Source organism: Cebus imitator, unplaced genomic scaffold, assembly GCF_001604975.1.
Source record: "Cebus imitator isolate Cc_AM_T3 unplaced genomic scaffold, Cebus_imitator-1.0 Scaffold301, whole genome shotgun sequence".
In the NCBI taxonomy this organism is placed as follows: domain Eukaryota; kingdom Metazoa; phylum Chordata; class Mammalia; order Primates; family Cebidae; genus Cebus; species Cebus imitator.
The window spans coordinates 777,458-793,960 of NW_016107616.1; the positions used below are offsets into that span (position 1 = coordinate 777,458).

General features: G+C 34.4%; 1 long non-coding RNA gene across 1 annotated transcript; it reads left to right on the plus strand.

The window, feature by feature from the left end:
• Positions 1 to 861: 861 nt before the first annotated feature.
• Positions 862 to 15,936, plus strand: LOC119467535. The gene is made up of 3 exons (XR_005196071.1): positions 862 to 965; positions 6,591 to 6,595; positions 15,925 to 15,936. It is a non-coding gene; the product is annotated as an uncharacterized LOC119467535 (long non-coding RNA).
• The last annotated feature ends 567 nt before the right edge of the window (positions 15,937 to 16,503 follow it).

Here is a 16,503-nt window from a genome sequence, read left to right on the forward strand (position 1 = left end):
GCTTATGTTGACTATGCTTAGAGGTTCCAGAAAGAGAGACTTATTTGACCTGGGTAGAAATATGAGCTATTATATATAACTGTACAAAGAGCTCGTACTAAGCTTCTGGCTTCTCATGTAATCAAATTTTGGTAGTCCATTTTTTTGTGAGGAAGTCAGGGGAATAGTCTGAAACTCTTAATCTTTACCAGTTTTGATTCTTCTTACTCTTATAAGGAGATTAAATTAAGAATAGCATATTTTTAAACATATGATTATTAATTAGTTTCATAAATGAATGAACACCTTTGCTTTCACTATAGAGTTATAGGTGGCAGGTAGGGTAACGGGAGCACGTCTGCCAGGAGCTCTCGGACTGCAAGAGGGTTCCAACTTGGATGGGGGGTGCGCGGAAGACAAAGAATGATAGATGGGGTCTGAAGGGTTGAAAAGCATATGCTTTACCAACAACTTTATTCGTGCTCAGGGTCAGTATATATATATATATATATATATATATATATATATATATATATCTTTTTTAGGTATGTGCCTACGTGAGACAAAGGGGTACAGAAAGTTTTAAAGTAGAAAAATCAGCATCATAGGGTAAGAACAATGGAAAGGTCAGATACACAATTAACTGGAACAGGTAGTCACACTATCTCATCTAGGGGCAAGTCATTTAATTAACCAGAACAGGTTGTCACACTATCTCATCTAAGGGTAAGTCATTTATCTTCTAGAGAAAATCAGCAAAGTTGTAAAACATGACTTAGTAGAAAACTCAATTATCGTACACAATGCATCTCATGACTGCATGGCCATCTGGCGATTGCCCACAAGTTTAACTTTAACCTAAGTCTTTCTCTGTTCCTGCTTTCCGATAGCTCGACTCCCTCAACTGGAGACACTGTGTCTGGGCTCGAGCCCTCCGTATTGTAAGGCCCATTTTTGGGGGGCCTCACACGGGAGCGTTCCCCACAGTAGGGAATGATCAGGGAGCTTGAGTTGGTATGTTTAAAGATGATTTCAATCACTATAAGATGTTTTGGCCCATGAGTTTTTCTAGGTTAATATTCGGTGTTTCACAATATAACTAAATTGTAGACTGAAAATTTTTGGTTTTATTCCACCATTGATAACATTACACATCTGGACTCTAAATTTCTAAATAAGAAAAATTGTAAATAACATTGTATTAGTCTGTATTCACGCTACTGATAAAGACATACCTAAATCGAGGTAATCTACAAAAGACAGAGGGTTAATGGACTTACAGTTCCATGTAGTGGGGAGGCCTCACAATCATGACAGAAAGCAAGGAGCAAGGCCCATCTTACATGGATGGCAACAGCCAAAAAGAGAGACCTTGTGCAGGGGAACTCCTCTTTTTGAAACCATCAGATCTCATGAGACTTATTCACTATTCTGAGAACAGCATGGGAAAGACTTTCCCCCATGATTCAATTACCTCCCAATGAGTAACTCTCACAACACATGGAAATTCAAGATGAGATTCAGGTGGGGACACAGCCAAACCATATCAAATACCATTAGAGATATGTACACTTACATAAACTAATAAAGATTTAAAACACATAAACTGAAAAATATGTTAGTTTTTCTCACCATGAGTGATTTTATGTATTTATGTCTCAAATCTTATGTCTTACTCAATATTCTTACATTTCTGTCTTATTATGAAAGTTTTAAATTGCCACACTTCTTTGAATTTTGTCACACAGCTTCAAAGAGCACCTTATTTTTTTGTAAAGCCTTTTACTTCTACAGAGGTGATTAACTGAAGACTTGCAGAATCTTGCTTTATCCAACATTTTATTTGCAAGTACTGAGATAGACAGATAGATAGATACATAGATAAGAAAGACAGATTAAAAACTGATAGGCAAAATACATGGATTTTATACATTTTAAAAAGTTAAGAATATTTAGTGCTTATATTCTTTTAGTTTTAGAGCATATCTTATATTTATTTTCCAATTGGGACAATTTGTTTAAATTTTATCAAAAATATTTCTTTGCTATCATCAACAATTTATAAGGCATAAATTAGAATCATAATCCTCTTAATACTTATTTTCAGATTTTTTTGCATTGTATTCATAAACAACATATCTATATTTAGACAAAATTAATCATTTCAAAGTGCAGATAATGTGGGCAGAATCAAGAAAGAGATAAGAATTATTTTGTGGACAAAGAATAAATTCCTAACCTTCTTCCTACCAGAAAAATTATGCATTAATTCAGTAAATATTGTTAAGGCATTTGCGAAACAATCTAAAAAATAAATAAATATATAATTTTTACTTTATACCATGTATCTGCAGCATATTTATCATGCATTGAAATATAAATGTAAAAATACCCTTAAAATTATAGTTCAAGCATATTCTAAACCTTAATGCAGTTGAGGTAACAGACTCAGAAATACATTTTACTGCATATCATCTTTATATTTTATATATGTCATTTATCACAAATAGAAAAAAACAACCAGTGATCAAGGGTCAGCAAAATATGGCCTGCAGTTTAAATCCAACCTGTAAACCAAGGGCTTGTTTATGCAATGCCCATAAACTAAGAATGGTTTTTATTTGTATATTCTACTTAAAATATATGGAAAAGAGGGAGCATAACACCTCACTCCTTAACTGTGCACTAGGTATAGTGACTACCTCTAAACGGAATAGTACAGAAAGAAGTTGAGGAGGGAAAGATTAACTTTGTAATGGAGAAACCTAGCAAATACTACTTCAGCCAGGTGATCAAGGTCAACATCAACAATTATAAATCATGTTGATAATGTGTATCCTGAATATGATATAATAAAAATGGCATTTTACCTCTTTGATCTTTCACTCCAAGACCCAAATCTCCAATCTAATCATAAAAAAATTAGACAAATTCCACTATAGGGGCATATTTCAGAATACCTCAATGCTTTCAAAGTGAGAAAAAAAAAAGAAAGTCTGAGAAATCATCACAGCCAAGAAGAACCTAATAAGATGTGACATGTAAATATGATATATTTTAATGGGATGGTATAATATAAAAAGAAAATTAGAGAAAGACTAAGGGAATACAAATAAATTATAGTCCAGTTAATAATTTAACAATATGGACTCATTATGTTACTGATGGAGGGTCTTGAGTATGAGTCATCCAGGTTCTTGGCATTTTGAATGAAAAACTGGAAAAAATACACAAACAAAGAAACAAAAGAATGAAGCAATGAAAGTATAGATTTATTAAAATGAACGTATACACCAACAGAGTGGGAGTGGGCTCAAGCAAGCAGCTCAAGAGCACTGGTTATAGAATTGTCAGGAGTTTAAACAGTCTCTAAAAGTTTCCCATTGGTTACTTGGTTACAACCTATGTAAATGAAGGAGTGGCCCATGACTAGTTTAATGGGTTTCTTCAGAGGCTAAAGTGAAGTTACAAACTTACACCCTATGCAAATAAAGATGTGGCTGGCAACCAGTCTGACTGGTCATGGGAGATGACCAATCAGAGGTACTTTCCATTTTTCATCTGTAAGGCAGAAGGATGGTGGCCACAAAGGAAGTAGCGTCTGATCCTTCTGTTACTCGGGTGTGGAGATGTAGGGTTTTCCTTTTGATTCATTTCTAGGAAGTCAGCATGAATTGGTCTTAGTTTTCCTGCCTCCAGACCCTATTCTCCTGCCTCACATTACTTGTAACAAATGAACCTTATTAATATAATACATGAATAACAGGGAACACTGTACAGTTGGTATAAGCAAACTCTATAGTATGTGCCTAATTTTTCTGTAAATATAAAACTATCTTTAAAAAAGCTTATTTACAATAATTACTAAAAGAACATGTGACAGAAAATACATTTGGCCTGCAAAAAGTAAAATGATTACCATGTGGCCCTTTGCAGAACATGTTTGCTGATACCTGCATTAGATCTTTCAAAATACTGCATTTATCTTATCAGGTTAGTATAAGTTATAGTGAATTAACAGGAAACACCGAACCTCAGTAGGTTAGCAAAATTTAGGTAGAATAAAACAATTTGTAATTTTCCCTTTCAAAACCAAATTTTATTCAAGTTACCTTCTTTACTTATTTTACCATATTATATTAAAGTTATATTTTGAATGTCTATCTTTCCCAGCAGACAATTAAATTCTGTGAGGAAGAGACTATGTCTGTTTACAGTCCCACCACCAACCATACTTCAGAACTAAACTCTTTAAATGTTACTTCAGGCAATTATGCCATTTCAGCAGTAGGATGTAATACATAACCAAGAATTATCAAACAAACATCTGTCTCCCACATAGAGAACAATCCTCAGAGTATGAAACTGAAACAGATACTGAAGGGTAGTAAATTAATAGGGTCAGTTTTACAAAGCAGTTTCTAGTATGTGAGGTTTCAAACTGCTGAAAGGATAACATCAATTCTATGACTTTAAGATATACTCTCTATATGTACCTCATTTTCACGCTATTTTAAACACATATAACAATATTTAATACGTGAGAATATTGTGATGAATAAATGGATCTACACATGTAATTGTAGGACATGAGAAATCAAAGATATTATTTTAATACCTTGTAAAACTAAAATAACTACTCAATATTAAGAAAATATTTAACCTTATAAGGAGATAATATTTGCTAATATGAGTTTACCTAAGCAATTATTTGGCAGAAACTGTATTACATGTAGTACTACATTTTTGTAGGTTACAACCTACAGCTGTACCATAATCCATATACTCATAAGTCTGTATATGCAAGCAAATGTAAATTGTAAATATATTATTCAAATGATGGAATACTATTATTCACATATATTTTGCTTTTGCTGAGAGTTATTTTGAAAACAGGAATTGCATTTGTATTTTTCTTTCTTAGGTTTTGTGAAATAGCTATAGAACCGAAAAAGCAAAAAGCTTTCTAGTTGTACTTCTAACTTTCTTCAAAAATTAATTTGGGTATTATTATATATCTGAGGAACATTTTCTGTCAAAGATTGTATTTATATTTTAAGCAAAAGTACTTGACATGGCATCATATCACAAATTGTTACAGGCTTGTTCCTAAACTTTAACAACAGTGTTAGATACATTGCTTTTGGAAGCACTCACTAACCTTGAAAGTATAATTTCTGTTGTCATATAGTGACTGTTTTAAAATTACATTTCTTGATTTGTGCTTTTTCTCATTCAGAACACTAATTCAGCATAACATTTTATTAATATTATTCATCATACCCTATACAATACAGGGAGTTTTAGAACTTGCAAAAAATTAAGGGAAATAACATTTTATAATATATGATGTATATTATTATATGAAACATCAATATCCATTATATTTCTATTTTTATAGTCATTTCTATAGATATGATAAATTTAAATATTTGATTCTTTAAAATTATATTGAGAAATACAATTTTTGAATATATTCATATTAAAATATAGTAATAAATTCCTCTAACACATTTTTTTCTGTTTCTCAAATGTATATTACATTTTTGAGAAAAAACTTTTTCATATATATTGAATATTTTTATTAATTCAGTGAAAATAGTATAAATATTATCTCTACTAGATTTAAAATACATTAAAAATCCTTTTACTGAATTTTGTATTTAGATATTTAGTGAGAAGTAAAATTATTATATTTTGCCAAGGAAAGCTTATAAAATATGAGAAATGTTAATATTTAGTAAATATGCTTTGAACGAGGCAGATGACATTTGCAGAGTATGTGTGTTTGTGTTTTTTAATATTGTATACAAATCAATGGGAAGTTATATATAATTATTTTAAAGGTCAAAATTTTTATTTATTTCTTAAAAAAACATGGGATACATGTGTAGAGCATGCACGTTTGTTACGTAGGTACACATGATGACCCCTTCTCTAATTTCCCTCCCCTCACCTCACACTCCCCAATAGGTTCTGGTGTGTGTTGCTCCCCTCTCTGTGTCCAGGTGTTCTCAATGTTCAGCTCCCACTTATGAGTGAGAACATGTTTTTGGTTTTCTGTTCCTGTGTTAGGTTTGCTGAGGATGATGGCTTCCAGCTTCATCTGTGCTCCTGCAAAGGATATGATCTCATTCCTTTTTATGGCTGCATAGTATTCCATGGTGTATATGTGCCACATTTTCTTTATCCAGTCTATCATTGGTGGGCATTTTGGTTGGCTCCATGTTTTTGCTGTTGTAAATAGTGCTGCAATAAACATATGTGTGCATGTGTCTTGATAGTAGAATGATTTCTATTCTTTTGGGTACATACCCAGTAATGGGACTGGTGGATCAAATGGTATTTCTGGTTCTAGATCCTTAAGGAATTGCCATATTGTCTTCCACAATGGTTGGACTAATTTACATTCCCACCATCAGTGTAAAAGCATTCTTATTTTTCAACAGCCTCAACAGCATCTATTGCTTCCTGACTTTTAATAATCACCATTCTGCCTGGTGTGAGATGCCATCTCATTGTGGTTTTGATTTGCATTTCTATAATGATCTGTGATGTTATGCTTTTTTTCCCTATGTTTGTTGACTGTGTAAATATCTTCTTTTGAAAAGCATCTGTTCATATGTTTTGCCCACTTTTTGATGGGGTTGTTTTCATTCTTGTAAATATGTTTAAGTTCCTTGTAAATTCTGGATATTAGATCTTGTCAAATGGAGGATTGCAAACATTTTCTCCTATTCTGTATGTGGTCCAATCACTCTAATGATACTTTGCTGTGCAGTAGTTCTTTAATCAGATACCATTTGTCAATTTTGGTTTTTGTTGAAATTGCTTTTGGCATTTTTGTCATGAAGACTTTGTCCAAGCCTATGTCCTGAATGGTATTTCCTAGGTTTTCTTGTAGGGATTTTATGGTTTGGGGTTTTACCTTAAGTCTTTAGTCCAACTTGGTAACAGGATGTTGTTCATTTCATAAAAATAATTGGGATGAGTTCCTCCTTTTCAATAGTTTCGAATAGTTTCAGAAGGAATGGTACCAAGTCTTCTTTGTATGTCTAGTAGAATAAAGCTGTGACTCTGTCTTGTCATGGGAAGCTTCAATTCTTTATTGAAAGAACAAATATTGGAAATCTAGTGTAGTAAGAACTTGATGCATGCACACAGTAGACATTCTTATTACTGGGATATGTAAGCATCCCTAACACTTTCCTGCTACAATTTCTGGCCTGTCCCAAAGCAACAAATAAACAGAAAGTTCTACATGGTGTTACTGGACATTTCAATTTATTTTAAAATTTATTTTTAAGTTACATAAGATATGCCACTCATCCTTGGCATAAGTAGAAAATCCAGGACCCCTGAATAATTTTGTTAATTTAAAATCAATCCAAAAGATCAGCAAAGTTTGGCTGAAATAAATAAAATAAAATAATTAAATGGAAATAATAAAAACTAATATTTATTTCCAGATTAATACATTTTCAATATTTCTGATGGGGTCATTAAGTCAAGTTTGTAAAAATTTTCACAAACTTGACTTAATGAGGGTTTGAATTATATTGATCATCTAAAACTAAATTTAAAAAATATTTGTAATGGACATTTCCTAAAGATAATTATTTATTTAGAACAAGTTTTATGGATTTGCCACAACATACTGTAGTAATCTAATGTATCTATTGATTTTCCATTTATGCATCATATAACATATGACCATTATTCTCATTAGCTTTGTTTTACTTTTATGCCTGCCATCTTAACTTGTTTGTAAGAATCTACATGTTCCAGGGTTGGGACTCTAAGCCCCCGTGACATGGATTTGCGAGCAGGATTTTCTGATCTGCGGGTTGCAGAGTTCCATGGAAAAGGCACAGTTTCCCCCATTGGGTAGCACACTCACTCACCATCTCCCTTGGCTGGAGGGAAGTTCCCCTGTCCTGTGTGGCTCTCAGGTGACCCACGACAAATAAGACATCTACCATTATATGCCTCTAAAATAACTCTTGTTACGAATCCAATTGCTATCACTCTGCAAACTGTAATATCGTCATATTTATCTTCTCAAATTTATGTCCCAAGTAGAAATTTGTATATATTTTCCAGTTTTTTACTCTTGATTTCTGTGTTGTGCTACTTAAATGTAATTTTCAAGTTGTCTTTATTGTAATTATCCTCAATGAATACTGGAAATCTGGTATAGTAAGAATTTGATGCACGCACACAATAGTGATTATTATTACTGGTTATTAGATCTTCATTAGAGTGTTTTTTATTCATTATTTTTGTCAATTATGTAACATTAGCATAGTGATTCTTATTGAATGGCCTTTCAATATAATGTCCAAAGAACATTTCTTGCAAAAACACAACCTCTTTACACAGTAACTAGTCAATAGATAATTACTGAATTGTATGGATTAGGCTGCTGTCTTTGTTTGTGCTACTACAAGAAAATACCTGAGACTGGAAAATTTATAAACAAGAAAATTAATTTATCACAGTTCTAAAGGCCAGGAAGTCCAAGATCAAGGCATTGGCAGATTTGGCATCTGGTGAAGGCCTGTTCCTCATACATGGCATATTTCTAGGTGTCCTCACGTGGTGTAAAGGACAGAAAGGGCAAAAGGGATGAATACTGACTTATCATGTGGGAGAAGAATGGAAGAATAAAAAGGGCATATATTAATTCTCTCTGTCCCTTTTATAATTCACTAATCCATTCATGATGGTGTAGACCTCATGACTTAGTCATTTCCCTACCGGCCCCACAACTTAATACCACCACATTGGAGATTAAATTTTAACTTGTGAATTTTGAAGGATATTCAGACCATAGCATTCTGCTTCTGTCCCTGAAAATTCATGTGTTTCTCATAAGAAAAATACATAAATTACACCCCAAATCCCCACAAGTCTTATCTTTTCCAGCATCAACTCAAAAACCTAAAGTCTAGGGTCTTGTGTAAATCACATATGGGTAAGGCTCAAGATATGAATCATCCTAAGGCAAACTGCTCTCCATCTGTGAACATGTGAAATCAAATTAAATCTTAAGGCTTAATAAGAATCATTTTTTGGGCTCCATGTCATGCCTTTCAGACACACTTGTATATGGGTTAGTCCCCCATGGCCGTGGGCAATTTCTCACCTATGGCTGTGCTGGGTGCAGCCCATGGTTCAGTTCTCATGCTGTTATAGCTTGGATATGTGTCCCTTTCACATTGCATGTTGAAATTTGATCCCCATTGTTGGAGGTGGAGCCTAGTGGGAGGCATTTGGAGGACAGATTTCACAGAAACATCTTGGTGCTGTCACAGAGGTGAGGAGTAAGTTTTTGATATTTTGGTTCAAGCAAGACCTGGCTATTTAAAAGAGTGTGTCACCCTCCCCATACCATTCCATGTATGTAAAATGCCTGTTTCTTCTTTGCTTTCTGCCATGGTTGGGGTCCTTATCAGACACATGCTTCTTGTATAGCCTGCAGAATCATGAACAAACTAACTCCCTTTTTTAAAAAAATAAACAGCCTCTGGTATTCCTTTATAGCAATGCAAAATACACTAAGATATATACATCACAGTTGCATGCCTGTATGGAACACTGCATGCTGGTGATGCTGAGGTCTCAGAAGTACCTCCATTTCCATGGTTCCACTACACATTGTCCTAATGGTGTCTCACAGTTGCTCTGAGCCCATGGCTTCACTGGGGAGTTCCCTAGCAGAAACTATAACAGTCCAAACCCTGTGGCAGTTATTTGGTTCAACTGTGAAGCTCTCCAGAGCATGCTCTGAAATCTAGGTGGAAGTAGCCATTTCTCCACAACTTGTACACTCTACATGTCATCATAGTAAGGGCCACATCATGCCAACAAAGTGGAATGCTTGTGTCTTCTGAGTGCTTGTGTCTGCCTGCATTGCAACTGGGGTTGCTTAAGCCACAGCCGATGTGGCAAAAAGCATTGCACTGGAAAGAAGGGGATAAAGATTTCATGTGTCCCTGGGCAGTGAGCCCTAATCCAAGGAGCACACTAGGCTCTTACTTAAAATTTGCCCAACAAACATGAAAAAATGCTCATCATCACTGGTCATTAGAGAAATGCAAATCAAAACTAAATTGAGATACCACCTCACTCCAGTTAGAATGGTGATCATTAAAAAATCTGGAGACAACAGATGCTGGAGAGGATGTGGAGAAATAGGAACACTTTTACACTGTTGGTGGGATTGCCAACAGTGTGGCAATTCCTTTAGGACCTAGAAATAGAAATTCTATTTGACCCAGCAATCCCATTACTGGGTATATATCCAAAGGATTATAAATCGTTCCATGAATGTTCATTGCAGCACTGTTTACAATAGCAAAGACCTAGAACCAACCCAAATGCCCATCGATGATAGACTGGACAGGGAAAATGTGGTACATATACACCATGGAATATTATGCAGCCATCAAAAATGATGAGTTCATGTCCTTTGTAGGGACATGGATGAACCTGGAAACCATCATTCTCAGCAAACTGACACCAGAGCAGAAAATCAAACACCGCATGTTCTCACTCATAGGCGGGTGTTGAACAATGAGAACACATGGACACAGGGAGGGGAGCACTACACACTGGGGTCTGTTGGGGGGAAATGGAGGAGGGATGAGGGGGTGGGGAGGAGGGGAGAGACAGCATGGGGAGAAATGCCAGATATAGGTGAAGGGGAGGAAAGCAGCAAATCACACTGCCATGTGTGTACCTCTGCAACAATCTTGCATGTTTTTCACATGTACCCCAAAACCTAAAATGCAATTAAAAAAAGTTTTTTTTCTGCCCCCAAAGCCCTACCAATCTGGGCTGGGCATAAGAGTGGCAGCCTCAGAGATTTTCAAAATGCCTTTAGGATTACTATTTCATTGTCATAATGAACAGCTTCTGGCTTCCTTCTGTTCATTCTAATCTCCCTATCATAAATTTGCTTGTCCACACCCCTGGTTTCTTTCCCAAACAGGACTTCCCATTCTTTAGATGACCAGGCTGAGAATTTTTTTTTTCTAATTTTTAAAGTTTTGCTTCCCTTTTAATCTTAAACTTTTTCTTTCATTCATTTATATATTTTTACATTTTACTATAGGCAGTCAAGAGAACCATGCAGTGCCCAGAACACAGTGCTTAGAAATTCTTTCTGCCAGCTGGGTGTGGTGGCTCACACTTGTAATCCCAGCCCTTTGGGGCGCCAAGGCAGGTAGATCACTTGAGCCTAGAAGTTCAAGACAAGTCTGGGCAACACTGCAAAACCCTGTCTCTAAAAAAAAAATTACAAAACATTAGCTGAGCATGGTGGTACGTGCCTGTAGCTCCAATCATTCAGAGCACTGAGGCAGAAGGCTTACTTGAGTCCAGGAGTTTGTTTGAGGCTATAGGAAGTTGTGATCATGTCACTGCACTCCAGGCTGGGTTACAGAGACCTTCTGCAAAATATCAGGGCACAGACAATTCAGCGAACTGTATTGCCACTTTTTAGCAATGTAAACCAAAAAGTATCTGAGACAAGTCTCAATTAATTTAGAAGTTTATTTTGCCAAGGTTAAGGACACGCCTGTGACACAGCTTCAGGGGGTCCTGGAAACATGTGTCCAAGATAATGAAGCTACAGCTTGGTTTCAGACATTTTAGGGAGACGTAAGACTAGACTGGTCTTGAACTCTGGGACTCAAGGAGTCCACGCACATCAGTCTCCCAAAGTGTAAGGATTACAGGCATGAGCCATCATACCTGGCTATTCTATCAGTCTTAAGGCCTCTCTTTTAATGTTTATGTTGGTCAGCTGTCCCTGAATTTCAAAGAGAGGAGGGTATAATAAGGCATATCTGACCGTCACTTTCCATCATGTCCCGAACTGGTTTTTCAGGTTAACTTTGGAATAACTTTGGCTGAGAGAAGCAGTCCATTTAGTTGGTTGTTGGTCTTAGAATTTTTTTGGATTATAAGCAAGGATGTTACTTCCTTCAGTTTGCATTAATATATTTCTCATTTGTGCCTAAGACTTCATCAAATTGATCTTTACTGTCCATATTTCCACCAGATTTATGGTTATGACTACTTACAGAATCTTTAAGATTTATGAGGCTTTTCTTACATCATTTCTTTGCATCTGAGTCTCCACCAGAATTATCCTTAACAGTTTGTTCATGGTAATCTAGGGTTTTTCCATAATTTGCTTCAAAAGTGTTTCAGCCTCAACCTATCACCCAGTTCCAAAGCTGCTTCCACATTTTTAAATATTTGTTAGAGCAACACCCATTATTCTGGTATCATTTCCTATCTATACCTAGGTGTCTCACACAGTGGGAGGAATAAAAAGGGCAAAAGGAGACAAACACTTACATGGCAGAAGAGTGGAAGAACAAATAGCACTGGAGTTAGTTCCCTCCAGTCCTCATATAAAGCACTGTTTCTTTCATGGACGTGAAATCCTCATGAAGTAATTACTTCCCAGAGAGCCACACCTCTTAATACCACCACATGGAGTTTAAGTTTCAACTCATGAATTTCAGAGAATCGTCAGATCATAGCAGATTCTAATTTGTATGTTTCAGCTTTTTAGAGTCCTTTCATAGTACGTTTTATTTATTTTGTTGGCTTCTTTCATTGTATAGAAGTCTTGTTGAACTATGAATAGAGATTAATTTTTCATTGATAAGTACCTTATGTCTACATTCCCCTGTTCTCCATAACATGCATTTGGAGCCTTAAGCTCTCTGATAAAACTGCCACAAACTAATATCTTATATTGGTAAAAGCCATTTTGTCACTTATAAAATGTATATCTAAAATAAATCCAGGAAAATTATAAATTATCTGCCTTATACATATATTAAAATATAATCATTTTACTTAGACTTCATGGGCCATAAAATGCCAAGTTAAATAATTCTGAAACTCCCGCAGTTATTTTTAACTCACTTAGTACCATGCTGTATATAACCGGAAATTATTGGAAACAAAAAATTGAAAAACAGTTACTTGTGGAAAAAAATGGAGAAATAACAATGTAAAACTCAAAACAATTTTCCTGTTTATATTTATTTTCCCCCCTCATTTTCAATATGTAAACATTTTGATCTATTCACATAAAAGCATGGTAAATAAAACTTCATTCCTCTTCAATAAATCTTATTAAGTAAAACTGATACAGTTTCATGAAAGCTCACAGTAATATATTTGGATATGCATTGACAGTTGGCATTTCTAATGGAAATTTGTTTTAAGTAGGTTGCAATAATCCAATTTTCTTTTGGAAAGTTACTGCTAAATGTCACTCAGGGATATTTAAAAAAATTTTATTTTCAACTTCAGCAATAAAATTTTAAAGTAAAAACAGGGAAAATGTATATTATTATGTCAAAACTATTTATTCTAAGTTTGAGAAAACGGTTGCACAGAGGAGGTAAGTAACATGCTTAGTCACATAGCTAATGCAAATAGAAATTGAAAACTATTTTTTGATGTGACTAAATTTCAACATGTATTCTTTGCAGCAGGTAAGCCATAAAAAGAGGAATTTGATAGTGGAGGTAAGCCTTTTAAATACAGAGAGGTGTTAGGGTTTCCAGATAATTCATTTTTGTCCCTGAGTCTTATTAAGTCCAAGTATTTTGTCAAATGATCCTACGTATTTACCAATACAGGATTAAAGAAAACTATGATCCTCCAAGGAATGACTCAATGAGCAATAGCATTGGGTTTTTCTATTTAATCATTAGAAAAGGCTCTGAGTTTATTTCCTAATGAAGTTAAAGTGTCAACGTTAAAGGGTGGAGCTGGGGAACATAGCTGTAAATTGTTTTCTGAAAGATTTTAGAGAACTTCCCCAAGATCATTTAATTCCTGGTAGGCTTAGATAATATTTAAGAACTAGAAGAACTTTGAACATGACATGAGGGAAGCATTTCAGAGCTGAATGCTTCAGAAGTTTAGAAAACTATCTGGATAGACCATGTTGGTTTAGCCTGAGCTCCCTTAACTAAAGAGAGTATTAGTAAATTCTTATCATCTTGAATGTTGGAATGGTCTGATAGAAGGCATTCAGTTTTTAGAATAGTGACTGTGGATATGTTTTTTGATATGTTTTAAAAATGGATAAAACAATGATATAATTATGTGGCTATAAAAGACTCTGAGCAGTTAAAAATAAAGCACATAGTTCAGTTACTACAATATAAAATACCTTAGAGTTTCCTGTGACCTCCTCAACTGTTTCAAAGGCACTATCTCTCTGTACCATCGTGTCTTCCTGCCAACTTCCGAGTCAAGTTAGATCTTATACCTGTCATGGGCTATTTGTATCCAATTTATTTTCATTGGTCAAATTGTTAAACAGATTGTTGCCAGATAGCCCTGTCACGTACTGTGGGAGAAGCCAGTTGCAGTCATCACCACAGATGTCGCTTTCTAGTGCCAAGTATTATTCGTTTTTTTTCTGCGTGTGTATATGTTTGTTTGGTTTTGCAATGCAATTATCCTTTTATGAAGTCTGTTAAAATACATCTCCATTTTCTCCTGACAGACAGAAACTGGTCTATTCTATAAGTACCCCAAATTGTTGTATGGAATACAAATAAGGCATTATTTACATAATGAGATCATAGAATAGATGTTCTATCATTTACTGATCTCTTGTATTCTCCATCTTCCTTATTCATCTGTAAACCAACATTCATAATTTAAACAAAATATTTGTTTTTAGAATTTTCCTTCTTCATTTCTTAATTTTTAATATGGTAATGTGGTATTATTTTACATTTCTTATTTATATCATCAAAGACAACATTAGAAATTGGCCACAAGTAGAGATACATTACTTATTACTAGGCATGTAAAAAAAGAACTATTGTCAAATATGTCAGACCATGCTGTGAACAAAACCATATCAAGCAATTATCTGAAGATATTTTCTTGTTAAACCTTCAAGAGTGCAGGATACAAACTGTGGGATTCTGAAATAAATCATTTTAGGTGATTCTTAAAGTTGATAATTAGGAAAAACACATACTCTGAAGAAAAAAAAACTATAAAATTTTGTATTTTTACAGTAATGTATAAAAATTACATGTTACTATAAAAAATATATTTTAATTAAAAATTATGTGGTAAAGGAGTTTAATATATTAAAGGGACAAACAGGCATATGGGTAAATTATGTTGTTAATTTTTAATCATGCATACTTTAACTTTCTTAAATTATTATCTTTGTGGAGTTTAATAGTAATACAGAAAGGACTTCAGTTCAATCGAAATGGTGCTTCTTATATGTTCTCCCATAGGTAGCTTGTTTTGATAGTCTCATTTAAAAACATTTACACTGATTTTAGCAACAATAATATCTGAGCAAAATATTAGGTATTAAATATTAAATAACTGGACTTGACCCTAACATAATCTGCAAGAAAAATACAATGTCAGGATATATAATTCTCTACACAAGATATTTGTAATTCAGACTTCTGGACTAATAATAAAGAGAATTTTTTGAGACCAAAACAATACTATCAAACAAGAATGCAAATATGCAGCTAATTTGATGTGATTTTCTTTATAGGTGATTTGGTCCTTTTCTCCAGTTGCTTTTAAGGTTTGTTTTGTCGTTGTTGTTTGTTTTTACACTGACCTTGGACAGTTTGAAGACCATATGCCCTGACTTTGGTCATCTTGTACAGTATCTCAAAAGTCTTTTTGAAATTTCTCTTATCTGCATGTTGACTACTCTAGTAAGACTAGGGAAATTTTCTTGAATTATTCTCTCAATTATGTTTTCCATGTTTCTTACTTTTTTTTTCCTCTCAGGAATGCCGATAAATTATAGGTTTGGATATAGTATGTAATCTCATATTTCTCAAAGCTGTGTTCGTTTTTAAATATTCTTTACTTCTGTCTGACTGGATTAAGTCAAAAGACCAGCCTTCAGGTTCTAAAATTATTTCTTCTGCTTTGTGGAGCTTATTAGTAAAGCTTCCAACTGTATTTTGGAATTCATTTAGTAAATTTTTCAATGAGAAAAGTTCTATTTTTCTTTTAATATAGCTATCTTGTATTTTTCATCCTGAATCATTTATCTGGTTTCCTTGTGTTGGATTTTGACTTTCCCTTGGATCTCATTCAGTTTTCCTGCAGTCCAGAGTTTGAATTATTTCTTTGCCTTTTTAGACTTTGCAGTTTAGTTCAGATCTATTGCTAGAGGCCTACTGCAATGCTTTGAAGGTGTGAAGACACTCTGGCTTTTTGTATTGCTAGAGTTCTTGTGACGATTCCTTATCATCATCTGAGGGAGCAGTCAACTTTTTATTTAAATTTGTTAACATTTCTATGGAACTTCTTAATTTTTTTTTGAGACAGAGTCTCAACCTCCTGGGTTCAAGTGATTCTCCTGCCTCAGTCTCCTGAATAGCTGGGAATACAGGTATCTGCCACCATGACAGGCTAATTTTTGTATTTTTAGTAGAGATGGTGTTTCACTATGTTGTCCAGGCTGGTCTCAAA